Raw genomic sequence first — 11465 nt, forward strand, 5'->3', positions numbered from 1 at the left:
TATAGTCACTTTATTTCTGTAAGGATTGCTCCGCATTTGGCACGGGGAAGGGTATTGATAATTACTGTGTGAGCCAGAATGTGCCAGTCACAGCTACCCTACCTTTACTGAATCCTTAGCACTCACCCACCTCTCCAGATGTCCCTAACCCCATTTTTTCAGGCAGGAAGCAGGCTCAGAGTGGTCAAGTGATACTTCCCAAGTCATGTTCTTCCTGAGAGATGCAGGTAGACGGCCAGCCTGAAGCTCGGCTTCTCTGGGATGAGAGTTTTCTCTGGGCTGCCTCTCTGCAGAGCGTGCCTGCTTGTTAAAACTGATCAGAGCTGGAGCGGAGTTTTAATTGTACATCATTGAAGACTCTTTGGTGTTTACGTTGACAATAGCTACTCACGTCTTAAATCAATGACCTTGCTCATCTTTATGATGTTTCTTTTCGCCAATATCATTCAGAAGTTGGTTACTTCTAGTGGAGTTATCCACTGTGACATCAGAAAGCATTGCCACGAATGCCACAGCTTGAAGATGAGTCACACCCCCATTTTGGATCTCATTCATTGACAGAGGAAACATTTTTAAAAATTGGATAGGATGCTCTTCAGATTTTTTTTTTGAAACCTACTTAGCCTTAGAGATAATGCATTGAGCAAATGCAAAAAAGAAAAAAAATATCTCTGACATTTGATCTCCTCAAAAGTGTCAAAGAGCAGGATGCTAAAAAATAACTCTCAACATAATTGTTCTTCCGATCACATGTGATTTGAGCCACTTCTGTGAATGACAGATGCTGGTCACCATGTGAAAATGTGATTGCATCCTCCACAGTGGATGGAGAACGTGGCAGAAAAGAAAGCCCTGTGCATGGTTCAGGTGGGGTGAACCCGCAGGGTACAGCAAGGTTCCCGGGGGGACAGGCTCTGCCGGCAGGCAGCATGGTTCCACATTTCCTGGCACCATTAATGAGTGGAGATCTGCCCAGAGCTCCACGGTGCAAAGCAGGAGCTCATCTTGCCTCACAGCCAACCCCACATCAGTGTGTCTGACACAGAGGGAAACTGAGGTACAGAGAAAAAATTGAGTCACATGCATTCAAGTAGCCCTTAAGTTCTCAGCCCAGGATTTGAGCCTAAGTGTTGGCACAGCAAATTTCTCACTTTCAACCCTGTCAGACCTGGCTACCGTCCATGTAAAATTGTCATCAATGTCAACAGAAGATTGAAGCCCGTGGACTGCAGTGAGCGGGAAGGTGAATCAGGAGCTGTGCGTGGGATTCCAGCTGTGGTTGTACTGTTTGTGTTCTCTGTGCAAGGGGGTCTCTGCCAGGGGTGGATGAGGCTGGTGCCCTGCCAGGCTCCCCTCAACCACAGGCAGCAGGTGCCATGGGAGGCCTGCTTGCACCCCCCTCCCTCCGCCAGGGTCCTGGTTCATCTGATGGCGCAGCTCCCCTCTAAGGTGTGCACCGGTGCAGACACTGTGCAGGAAGCTGGGCTGATGCAGACAGTTCTCAAGTCGGGAAACCACTCAGGTCCCTTTTGGGGCCTTCAAAATTGGAAAGGCCTCCAGGAACTTAGCAATCTCTTCTCCAGCGAGTCCCTGAAGCCCCATCCATCCCTGCACCTCCCCACTGTGGGGACACTCACCACCACTCCAGGAACACAGCTGCATGGTGACAGCTGGAATTGTGGAAGAGCTTTGCCGTTTTTAATGAGCTATTGAACATAAATCTGCTTCCTTGACGTTCTCACTTAACTGCTATCTCACTTTCCTTGAAGCTTTCACAACTCGCTGATTCTAGATATTTTCTCCAGAGTGATACAAAATGCCAGCTCTCTCTCTGCTAGGGCTCCAAGGCAAGACAGATCAGCAGAGGAAGGAGGGTGCAGGCGCCGCCTGAGGCCAGGGCACTCCCAGACCCGCCTCATGGGAGGCTGCCCACGCGCACTCCCTGTCGACCCCACGCCAGGGTCCTCCTTAATGCGCTGAGTCTTTGGCTACTTTTGCGTGCACACTGATCAGTTTTAAATGTCTTCTGGTGCAGAGCCCACAGAAACAGAGCTTCCCTGAGCCCCTCTCCTTCAGACCCTAGCAACTGGAGGAGCCAAGTGCTCCTGGGAGGACACCGTGCTGCCCGGCTCCCCCTGCTCCCCCAAGCAGGCCTCTGCTTTTGCTGTAGCCATTAAGTCCTTGAGAGGAAGAGAGCTAGTGCAGGAGCTGCCCACACCATCCCGGGGTGTCAGGAGCCGCCCGTACCATCCCGGGGTGTCAGGAGCCACCCGTACCATCCCAGGGTGTCGGGCGTTTCTGTGGGAGGACCTTAGAGTATCCTCCACGCACACCTGCACCACGGACTGTGTCTCCATTGCCCGTGGAAGAGGCTGTGATTCCACAGCTGGAGCCTTTGCCCGCCCTAGTGGGAGCTCTTATCGGATGGCTCCCATGTCAAATGGCATCTGGCATCTCCTCTGTGCCAGGAATGCAGCTAGCCCTGTGCCAAAGGAACCAAATCTGCCATTTGCGGGGATGGCTGTGTATGAGGTGTGCTTTGGTGAGCGGCCAGGAGGTGGTCCTAGTGACAAGAACTGAGGCCTTCAAGCTGGGGAGAGGCACAAAGCCAGGGGGCTTCCACGGTGAGCCTGGCTGGGAGTCTGCCATTTTTATGAAAGAAAATGGGAAGTTACTGAAGAGTTTTTAAAGTGAGCAGTGATCAGATCTGCACTCTGGATGAGTGGCAGTGACACCGCGGGACTGAGGGAGGAGACGCTAGAGCCAGGAGCTGTCCAAGGGCTGTCGTGGGGCTGCAGGCAGGAGGTGGTGCCGTTCTAAGCACGGCAGCCATGGGAGGATGCATAGAGGTCGCGGGTGCTACGGGTGCCAGGAGGGCAGCAGGAACATGGCTGAGCGAGGACAGGGAGGAGGAAAGGTTTCTGTGTGCCTTCCAGGTTTTCGAGTGCATTCCCTGAAACAAGCTCTGTCTTCCACCTTCCAACCATTGTTCCCCATGCCTGAAGCAACAGCCACGTTTCCTTCCTCCTCCCAGACTTCTCTGGGCACCCCCTGATCCCTGACGCTCCCCCCTGTGAAGGGTGGCCTGCGTCCTCCTGTTGAGTGGCTGCTGATCCCTGAGGCTCTCCCCCATGGAGGGTGGCCTGCGTCCTCCTGTTGAGTGGCTGCAGGTTTCCCTCCTCTGCCCCCATCAGTTCCACCGTCCGTGTCCATCCAGGCCCTTTCCTTCTAGCCACTGTGCTCTTCCTCTCAGGCCAGCCACTCCTGCATTAGTAAATTAGATTCCTCTGCACAGAATATGAGGATGCTCAGCCCCGTTTCTGCCCCAGCTCCTCAGGCAGGGGCAGGGAGGACGGAGGTCCCGGGAGAAGCCTCCCTTCCAGGGATTCGGCACGAGGAGAGGTCTCCAGGGGCATCCTGGCAACTGCGTCCTGACCCGCTGCTCCCCTCTGGGTCCTGGACCCTGCGATGTCTCCGAATGAATAACACCCAGGAGGGTGACTGGCATGGGAGGCTGTGCCCACCCCTGCTTCCTTTTTGTCATTGTCAGGCAGCACCCAGGGCGACGCCACCTTCACTACATTGGGTTCGGCTTGGAGTCTGCAGGCTTTTAGGATCCTGAGCCTAGCAGAGCCCCCCAGCCGTGCTGGATACTGTAAGTAATGAATTATCCATGATTAATTACAATTAACCAGGACTCTTTCTTCCCCAGGCACTCAATGTAAATATATTTACAAGGAATTCTGATCATATGCTCACTGTCCAAATTAATATTATTTCATTTAAAAATACAGGGGTGTTTCCATTCCAAATCGGCTGTTGTTTGGAGTCCAATCAGCCCGTGGTGTGACAAAGCGTAACAGGGAAAGATGCTGCGTGGTGACGTCTAACGTGGCTGGCCAGCTGCAGCGAGGCTGGAGTCACACCCTGGCCTCACGGGGTGTATCTGAGAGTCCGAGGCTGCTGGCCTCTGGCGCCCCCTCCCACACCACCTGTCCCCTCCTGGGGATGGCCTCGGGAGCCCCCCGAGTGTGAGCCTGATGCTGAGGGCATGCCTGCTCCCGCTGTGTTCCTCAGCTGGAGGGGGAGTGCTCTGCAAAGTGCAGCAGGATGACTAGGTCCTGCTGCTCACAGCTCTTGCAGGAGAAGGGAAGAGAAGAGAGGGGCAGACAGACTCAGCCACCTACACGGGGGCCTGAAAATGGCATCTCTGACTGCACCGTCTTCTGGAAGCATGAAGGGGCCAGTTGGTCTAATGGTCAGAGACAGGGTTCTCAGATGAATAGATCCGGGTCTTTGAGATTAGTTACTTACCTTGGATCCCGTTTGGTAAAACACACGAACTTAATCGTCAGCATTCACTCTCGCTGTTGCAAAGATGGTTGCTTGCACCTAGGTCTGCAGTGTCCACACGGCTGCGCTTCTGGGAGGTTCCGCAGCCAGGGGCATTACTGCGAGTCAGTGAGTCACAGCATGCCTGCCCGCAGATGTGACGCCTTATGTCTGCTCTGCAGGCCTCCTCCGGATTCACTGCTCCATCCCAAACATTAGCTCTCCCTGTGCCCTGCTCCGTCGTAGCAACGCTCACACTTGGGAACTGCCCAACACGGATCTAGCACCATTTGGGGTTTATGCAGGTTCTGGCGCCTCTGCTCTGGACTGGGGTCAGCCCCGTGTGTGTTTTCCATGGGGGAGCACTGGACGAGAGGCTCAACCACACCACTGCTGGGATGCAGTCTGCAGTGTATTCGCTTTGGTCCCACCTGTCCAAGCACAGCCACGGCCGAGCTCAGGATGCCCAATGCAGGGAAGTGCTCCCCTCTCATGGGCAGAGCAAGGCAGTGTGGAATTGGCTACGTGGTAACACGGTCCACCCCTCCATCTCCTCTTAATTTTATCTTTCAGGCAGAAAATGTCAGAGACTTTAAGTGGTGTCCACGGTCATATAGAAAAACTTTGGGACTTTGTGAGTTTGGAGAAAATCTTCATTACTGTTGAGAGATGAGTGTTCTTCTGGTCACCGTGACTCCAACAAACCACATGCTGACGACTCGGTCTCATTTGGGTTATGAAACACCAGGTTTGTGGGACGGGCTCGGCTCACGGTTGTGTGTTTCTTACAGAAGCCCTGCGGGAGGCATGGCTCTTCCCTCACAGGCCTGAGCTGCAGGTACTTCCCGCTAATGGATCCTGCTGTGAACCTCAGATGGTGCATTTCCGTCCCCCGGAACACACAGGGCTTCTAACTAAGTTGTGTGGATCGTGATTTGCTTCTTCTCAAATGCAAAGCCTCTTCCGTCTGCATGGGGGCGTTAACATTTACTGAGCATCTACTGTGTATCCGGCACCTGCTGGGCCACAGGGCAGCCCCCAGAGAGCAGGACAAGCTCCCTGTGCTCCAGGAGATGCATACATGTGGGTCACGTTATGTTGTGACTCGTGATGTGAGATGCAACATAGGAGAGCCGAGCTGCAGAATCCAGGAAGGGGGAAGGATGGGGCGCTGTGCTGCAGGGTAGGGGCTGGGAGTCTTATCAGGAGATGATGTTTCAGCTGGTCTGGAAGCCTGAATCGGACAGGAAGCATAGAACGTCTCTCAATGGCATGAGGCAGAGGCGGCTGCACCTGCAGGTACAGCCAGAAAGGCAGGGCTTGAGTACTCCGGGTTCTGGGCTGCTTTTGCCAGCAAAGTCTTTAGGAGCAGGCAAGTCTGGCTAGAAATTCATGGTCGGGTCTTGCTTGGTCACAGTGAGAAGAGAGAGGAAAGACAGAACTCTTCGAGGGAGCCCCAGGGGTGGTGGCCGGGCACCCACAGCGTGAAGAGGAGGCCTGCTACGAGCATGTGGAGGAGAGGAGTTGGGGCTGAGAAGATGGTTCCTCTGGCCTCTTTGCACCCAAACCCGGGAAAGGGAAAGGCTCCCGCCAGTTGTGCTCTGGGTGGAAATGATCCGTCCTTCCCCGGGTGCACAAATGCCACAAAAAAAACAAATGCTTCCTCCTCTGGAAGCATGAGGAGCCAGTGAGCCTCCTGAAAATCAGCTCTTCCACACTGCACCTCTCTGGGTCATTTTAATTCCTCCCAAGTCGCTCTCAGGATACCTGTCCCAGTGCAGAGCACTTTCCCACCTGTGAGCACCAGCAGGCACCTGGCGCAGTCTCAGTAACCCAGGCACAAGGTCGTTACGTTCAGACCAGAAGATCATTTTTATTCTTTGCTTCCATGGGGGTGTGCTAGTCCAAGAACCTGGAGCACTCAAGCCCTGCCTTTCTGGCTGTACCTGCAGGTGCAGCCACCTCTGCCTCATGCCATTGAGAGATGTTCTATGCTTCCTGTCTGATTCAGGCTTCCAGACCAGCTGGAACATCATCTCCTGATAAGACTCCCAGCCCCTACCCTGCAGCACAGCTCCCCATCGGGGTGAGCTAGTCCAAGAGCGTGACAATGTGGTGGCAGCCCAGAAACGAGTTGTTTGGTGAAAAGAGCATTTGTTTCCTATGGGGAGCGCCAACAAGAGGCCCCGTGCATTTTCATGAGATTTGGGTTTCCGACGCGAGTTGTTTCCCAAGCACGTTTTCTTTAGACATCTGCAAACGTAAGGGCATGTTCCTCATTAACTGGCCGGGGATCCACACACTCTTCCAGAGGTGAGACTTCCAGCGAAATTCAGTTGGGTTCATGTGATTCCGGAGGTCAGCTGTCACAAGGCTGTGAGTGCCTGCTGCGGGCCTGTCCTGATTCTCTGGTCAGGAATGAGATTTCCCATCCTCCTCTCAGTTCAGGGTTGCACTGGGCCTCTCTGCAGACCCTGGGAGTGCCCTGCCCCGCACCGTGTTGGTTCTGCCCTGAGTTCTCCTTTTCCTGTAGAGCATGAGCTCCTCCACACTCAGATGGCACTCAGAAGTCGCTGTGCCTCCCGCGGAGTAGACGCTCAGTCACCGCTTACGGGAATATCTTGCAAGATCTTCCACTTTTCCATTTATTTCTGATCTAAAAAAAAAATGGGTAGAAAACTGGTTCATGGTGTAGTTGACAGAAAATATGCTATCTGTCACGTTCAGATAGGCCATCCTCCAGTTATTTAAGTTATAAGATTCTATCACCTAAATAAGGTCACTCCTGTTGGGAGATTACGTGGGCAGTTCAGGTCAGCAGCAGGAGGCCACTGTGTAACCCTGAAGCTATCACAGGAGGATGAGAGGCTGATAAGTTACCCCCATAGGAAAGAGAGTCGTTCACTGGAACTCCCACAAATGGAATTTGGAAAACAGATTAAGGCCCAGGTCATCATTTGGGGCCTCAGTGGGGACCTGGTGAGCCACCTCCCTGTGGCTTCCTGCTTCACACGGAGACTCAGAAATCTGCCTGAGGGTGGCAGCCTAGATGCTGATGCTGGCCTGCAAGTCCGCGTATTCTAGAGGCTCAGAGGATGGGCCAATTGCCTTTCCTCTCAGGTTACAAGCTTTGTCTTTCTAATTTAAAGGGTTAGGGTGGCGGCAGGAGGGCCTGGGCAGGCCTGTTCTCATTGCCGCCTGCAGTGTGTCCCCGGGGCTCCCAATTGGGGAATTAAGTGCTCGTGGAGTTTTTCTTTTCACCCCTTGACAACCGCTCTTAAGAGTCCTGAGAGGAGAGATCTCACATTCACCCTGAGTGGACTTTTGATCCATTTTATTTTCAGCTTGGTCCTAGAGTCAGGCACACACCTTGAAGGTCTGTGTTCCTGTGTTCTGCACCTGAGGAAGCTGAGGAAAGCATATGGTTTCAAGGGCCCTTTGCATGCACTATTCAATTTGCTAAAGACTCTCAGGTTTTCAAAAACATCCTCTTAGAAAGGAAGGCTTCCCAGAACCTCGCTATTCTGTTTGAATTCTTTCTGCTGAGCATTCCCTGACTGTCAATTAATACTTCTCAAACGTCCGGATGGCGCTGGCCTGGCCAAGCTGCCTGTCTCTTGCTGGAAGCCGGGCTCTGTGAGGGCGCTGCCACCTTGTCTGGCACTGTGCCTGCCAGAGTGAGTTCCACAGATGGATGAAAGCTGAATGTGTCACACCGAAGGGAACTCCTTGCAGAGCCTGGCCGACCTCACCGACTCAAGCCTCAGCTCTGCCACATCCTGAATTCCAGCTCTGCACAGGTCACCTAATTTAATCTCAGCTTCCTCATCTGCAAAGCAGAGATCATGGGCTGTGATGGGGATCAGCTTTGTGGTCTCTGTAAATCCCGGTGCATGGGGCCGGCCAGGGGCCATCGTCAAGGCTGGCTATTGTCACTCCTGTGACCAAGCTGTGCATCCTGGGACATCCTCCGTGTTCATGCTGAGCCGGGACTGGAACTCAGAGCTCATGTCTGCTGTGTGCACCCACCATTCAGGCCCCCAAAGCACCCTCCTCATGAGGGCGCCTGCTTCTGGGGGATCCTGAAGTGAAACTGGGGTGCACAGAAGAAGTTTGGTTGACTGCAATTCAATGAACGTTCTGAGAAGCAGAATGTTTTGAAGGCCTAAGGGTTGCCAGTAAAATAAAAAAAAATGCATTTTTTGCTATTATTGAAAATTGTTATAAAATACACATGAATACGGTAAACTGGCTCACATAAAGTGGTACTTGTCATCTGCTAGGCTGGATGCGATGGACGCACTGTTGAATTTAGTCTTTACGGAATTTCTTCTTTTTGTTTTTACAGGAAAACCAAGACCTGAAGGAGGTTAAGTAACTTGTCTAACATCATGTATGGTGGGTCCTAGAATTGACCCTAAATTTATCTGATCCCTGAACTCTACCCTCTTACCTCACTCTCTATCTTATAGGCTGTTCAGGAAACACACGGAAACTACTGGCGTTTTTATTTATTTATTTATTTCGAGATGGAGTCTTGCTCTGTTGCCCAGGCTGGAGGGCAGCGGCGTGAACTCGGCTCACTGCAGCCTCCTCCTCAGGTGTTCAAGCAAGTCTCCTGCCTCAGCCTCTCAAGTAACTGGAACTACAGGTGCATGCCATCATGCCTGGCTGATTTTAATATTTTTAGTAGAGATGGGGTTTCACCATGTTGGCCAGGCTGGTCTCGAACTGCTGACCTCAAGTGATCTGCCCTTCTCGGCCTCCCAAAGTGCTGGGATTACAGGCATGAGCCACTGTGCCCAGCCGTATTTTGTTTCTATATTTTTCTATTTAATTTATTGGAATTTAATTTTTGGTATGAAGTACAACTGTAATTTGGCTTTTTCCCATTTAGATGATTCTCTCCATGCCATTTGCTAAATCAGTCCATCTCCTCATGGTTTCATGGCTCTCTCCTCCCTGTCTCCTTAGCTGTTGAGTTCATCTGTCTCCTCATGGTTTCATGGCTCTCTCCTCCCTGTCTCCTTAGCTGTTGAGTTCATCCGTCTCCTCATGGTTTCATGGCTCTCTCCTCCCTGTCTCCTTAGCTGTTGAGTTCATCCATCTCCTCATGGTTTCATGGCTCTCTCCTCCCTGTCTCCTTAGCTGTTGAGTTCCACTGCAATCTGTGCTTTCTTCCCCTTCCTGATGCCTCATTGCTTCTCACAGGAAGCTTCTCCTTAGTGGAGCCATGGCCTCCTCATCCCAATCAGAGGTCTCTAGTGCAAGTCTTTGTGTAAAACATGATGAATCTAACCCACTTACGAAGCTTTAGCTCTGCCTCAGTGTCTCCACTCTATACTGCACTCAACTATTGAACTGTGATGTTTCAGGCGCCGATGGTGATCTCATGGAAGAGGAGTGTCATTTCTGCATGGGATGCACCACCCCAGACAGGGCCACCGAACACACACATTGGGTGCTTGCTCAGGGTCACCCACTGAGCGGCAGAGTGGAGCCTGGAGCCGCTGTTTGCTCCCAGCCACAGACACTGGGCCATGCCGCCTCTCACGCTGTCCTGAAAGTGGATGGGTGGCTGTCAGCCTTCAGTGGATCTATGCTCCCACTCCCCGGCATAAGCAAAACTTCCTCTCCTCCATGCAGTGAAAACTGCTTGTCACCCCAGGTTAAAATGCATCTGCCATTACTGTGACACCTGCCCCCAGTATTCTAGGTCATTATCTCGTCTTTATCCGTCTCCACAGCCACCTTTTGCCTAAACCACCATTGCCACTGTCTGACTGAGCCCTCCAGGGACTGTCCTTCACCGTCCTTCCAAGCCTGCCCCCAGAGACTTCCCCACTTTCTTCCTTCTCACTGTGTCTCGTCACAGCCCTTGTCCCATAGTGCGTGGAAGCTGCTCAAAAGCACAAACCAGGCCATGTTGCTTTTCTGCTTAAAGCACTTGAAGGTTTTAATTTTACCTTAAATTAGACCTAAAGTTCTCTTCCTAACTTACAGAGCCCCAAGTCGTTTTCTTCTTTCTTTTTTTAATTTTTATTTATTTATTTATTTATTTACTTATTTATTTCATTATACTCTAGTTCTAGGGTACATGTGCACAATATGCAGGTTTGTTACATATGTATCCATGTGCCATGTTGGTGTGCTGCACCCGTTAACTCGTCATTTACATTAGGGATATCTCCTAATGCTATCCCTCCCGCTCCCCCCACCCCACAACAGGCCCCAGTGTGTGATGTTCCCCTTCCTGTGTCCAAGTGATCTCATTGTTCAATTCCCACCTATGAGTAAGAATATGCAGTGTTTGGTTTTTTTCTCCTTGCAATAGTTTGCTGAGAATGATGGTTTCCAGTTTCATCCATGTCCCTACAAAGGACATGAACTCATCCTTTTTTATGGCTGCATAGTATTCCACGGTGTACATGTGCCACATTTTCTTAATCTAGTCTATCACTGATGGACATTTGGGTTGGTTCCAAGTCTTTGCTATTGTGAATAGTGCTGCAATAAACATACATGTGCATGTGTCTTTATAGCAGCATGATTTATAATCCTTTGGGTATATACCCAGTAATGGGATGGCTGGGTCAAATGGTATTGCTAGTTCTAGATCCCTGAGGAATCGCCACACTGACTTCCACAATGGTTGAACTAGTTTACAGTCCCACCAACAGTGTAAAAGTGTTCTGTTTCTCCACATCCTCTCCAGCAACTGTTGTTTCCTGACTTTTTAATGATCACCATTCTAACTGGTGTGAGATGGTATCTCATTGTGGTTTTGATTTGCATTTCTCTGATGGCCAGTGATGATGAGCATTTTTTCATGTGTTTTTTGGCTGCATAAATGTCTTCTTTTGAGAAGTGTCTGTTCATATCCTTTGCCCACTTTTTGATGGGGTTGTTTTTTCTTGTAAATTTGTTTGAGTTCATTGTAGATTCTGGATATTAGTCCTTTGTCAGATGGGTAGATTGTAAAAATTTTCTCCCATTCTGTAGGTTGCCTGTTCACACTGATGATAGTTACTTTTGCTGTGCAGAAGCTCCTTAGTTTAATTAGATCCCATTTGTCAATTTTGGCTTTTGTTGCCATTGCTTTTGGTGTTTTAGTCATGAAGTCCTTGCCCATG

This window comes from Hylobates moloch, unplaced genomic scaffold (assembly GCF_009828535.3).
Source record: "Hylobates moloch isolate HMO894 unplaced genomic scaffold, HMol_V3 SCAFFOLD_13, whole genome shotgun sequence".
Taxonomy (NCBI): Eukaryota; Metazoa; Chordata; class Mammalia; order Primates; family Hylobatidae; genus Hylobates; species Hylobates moloch.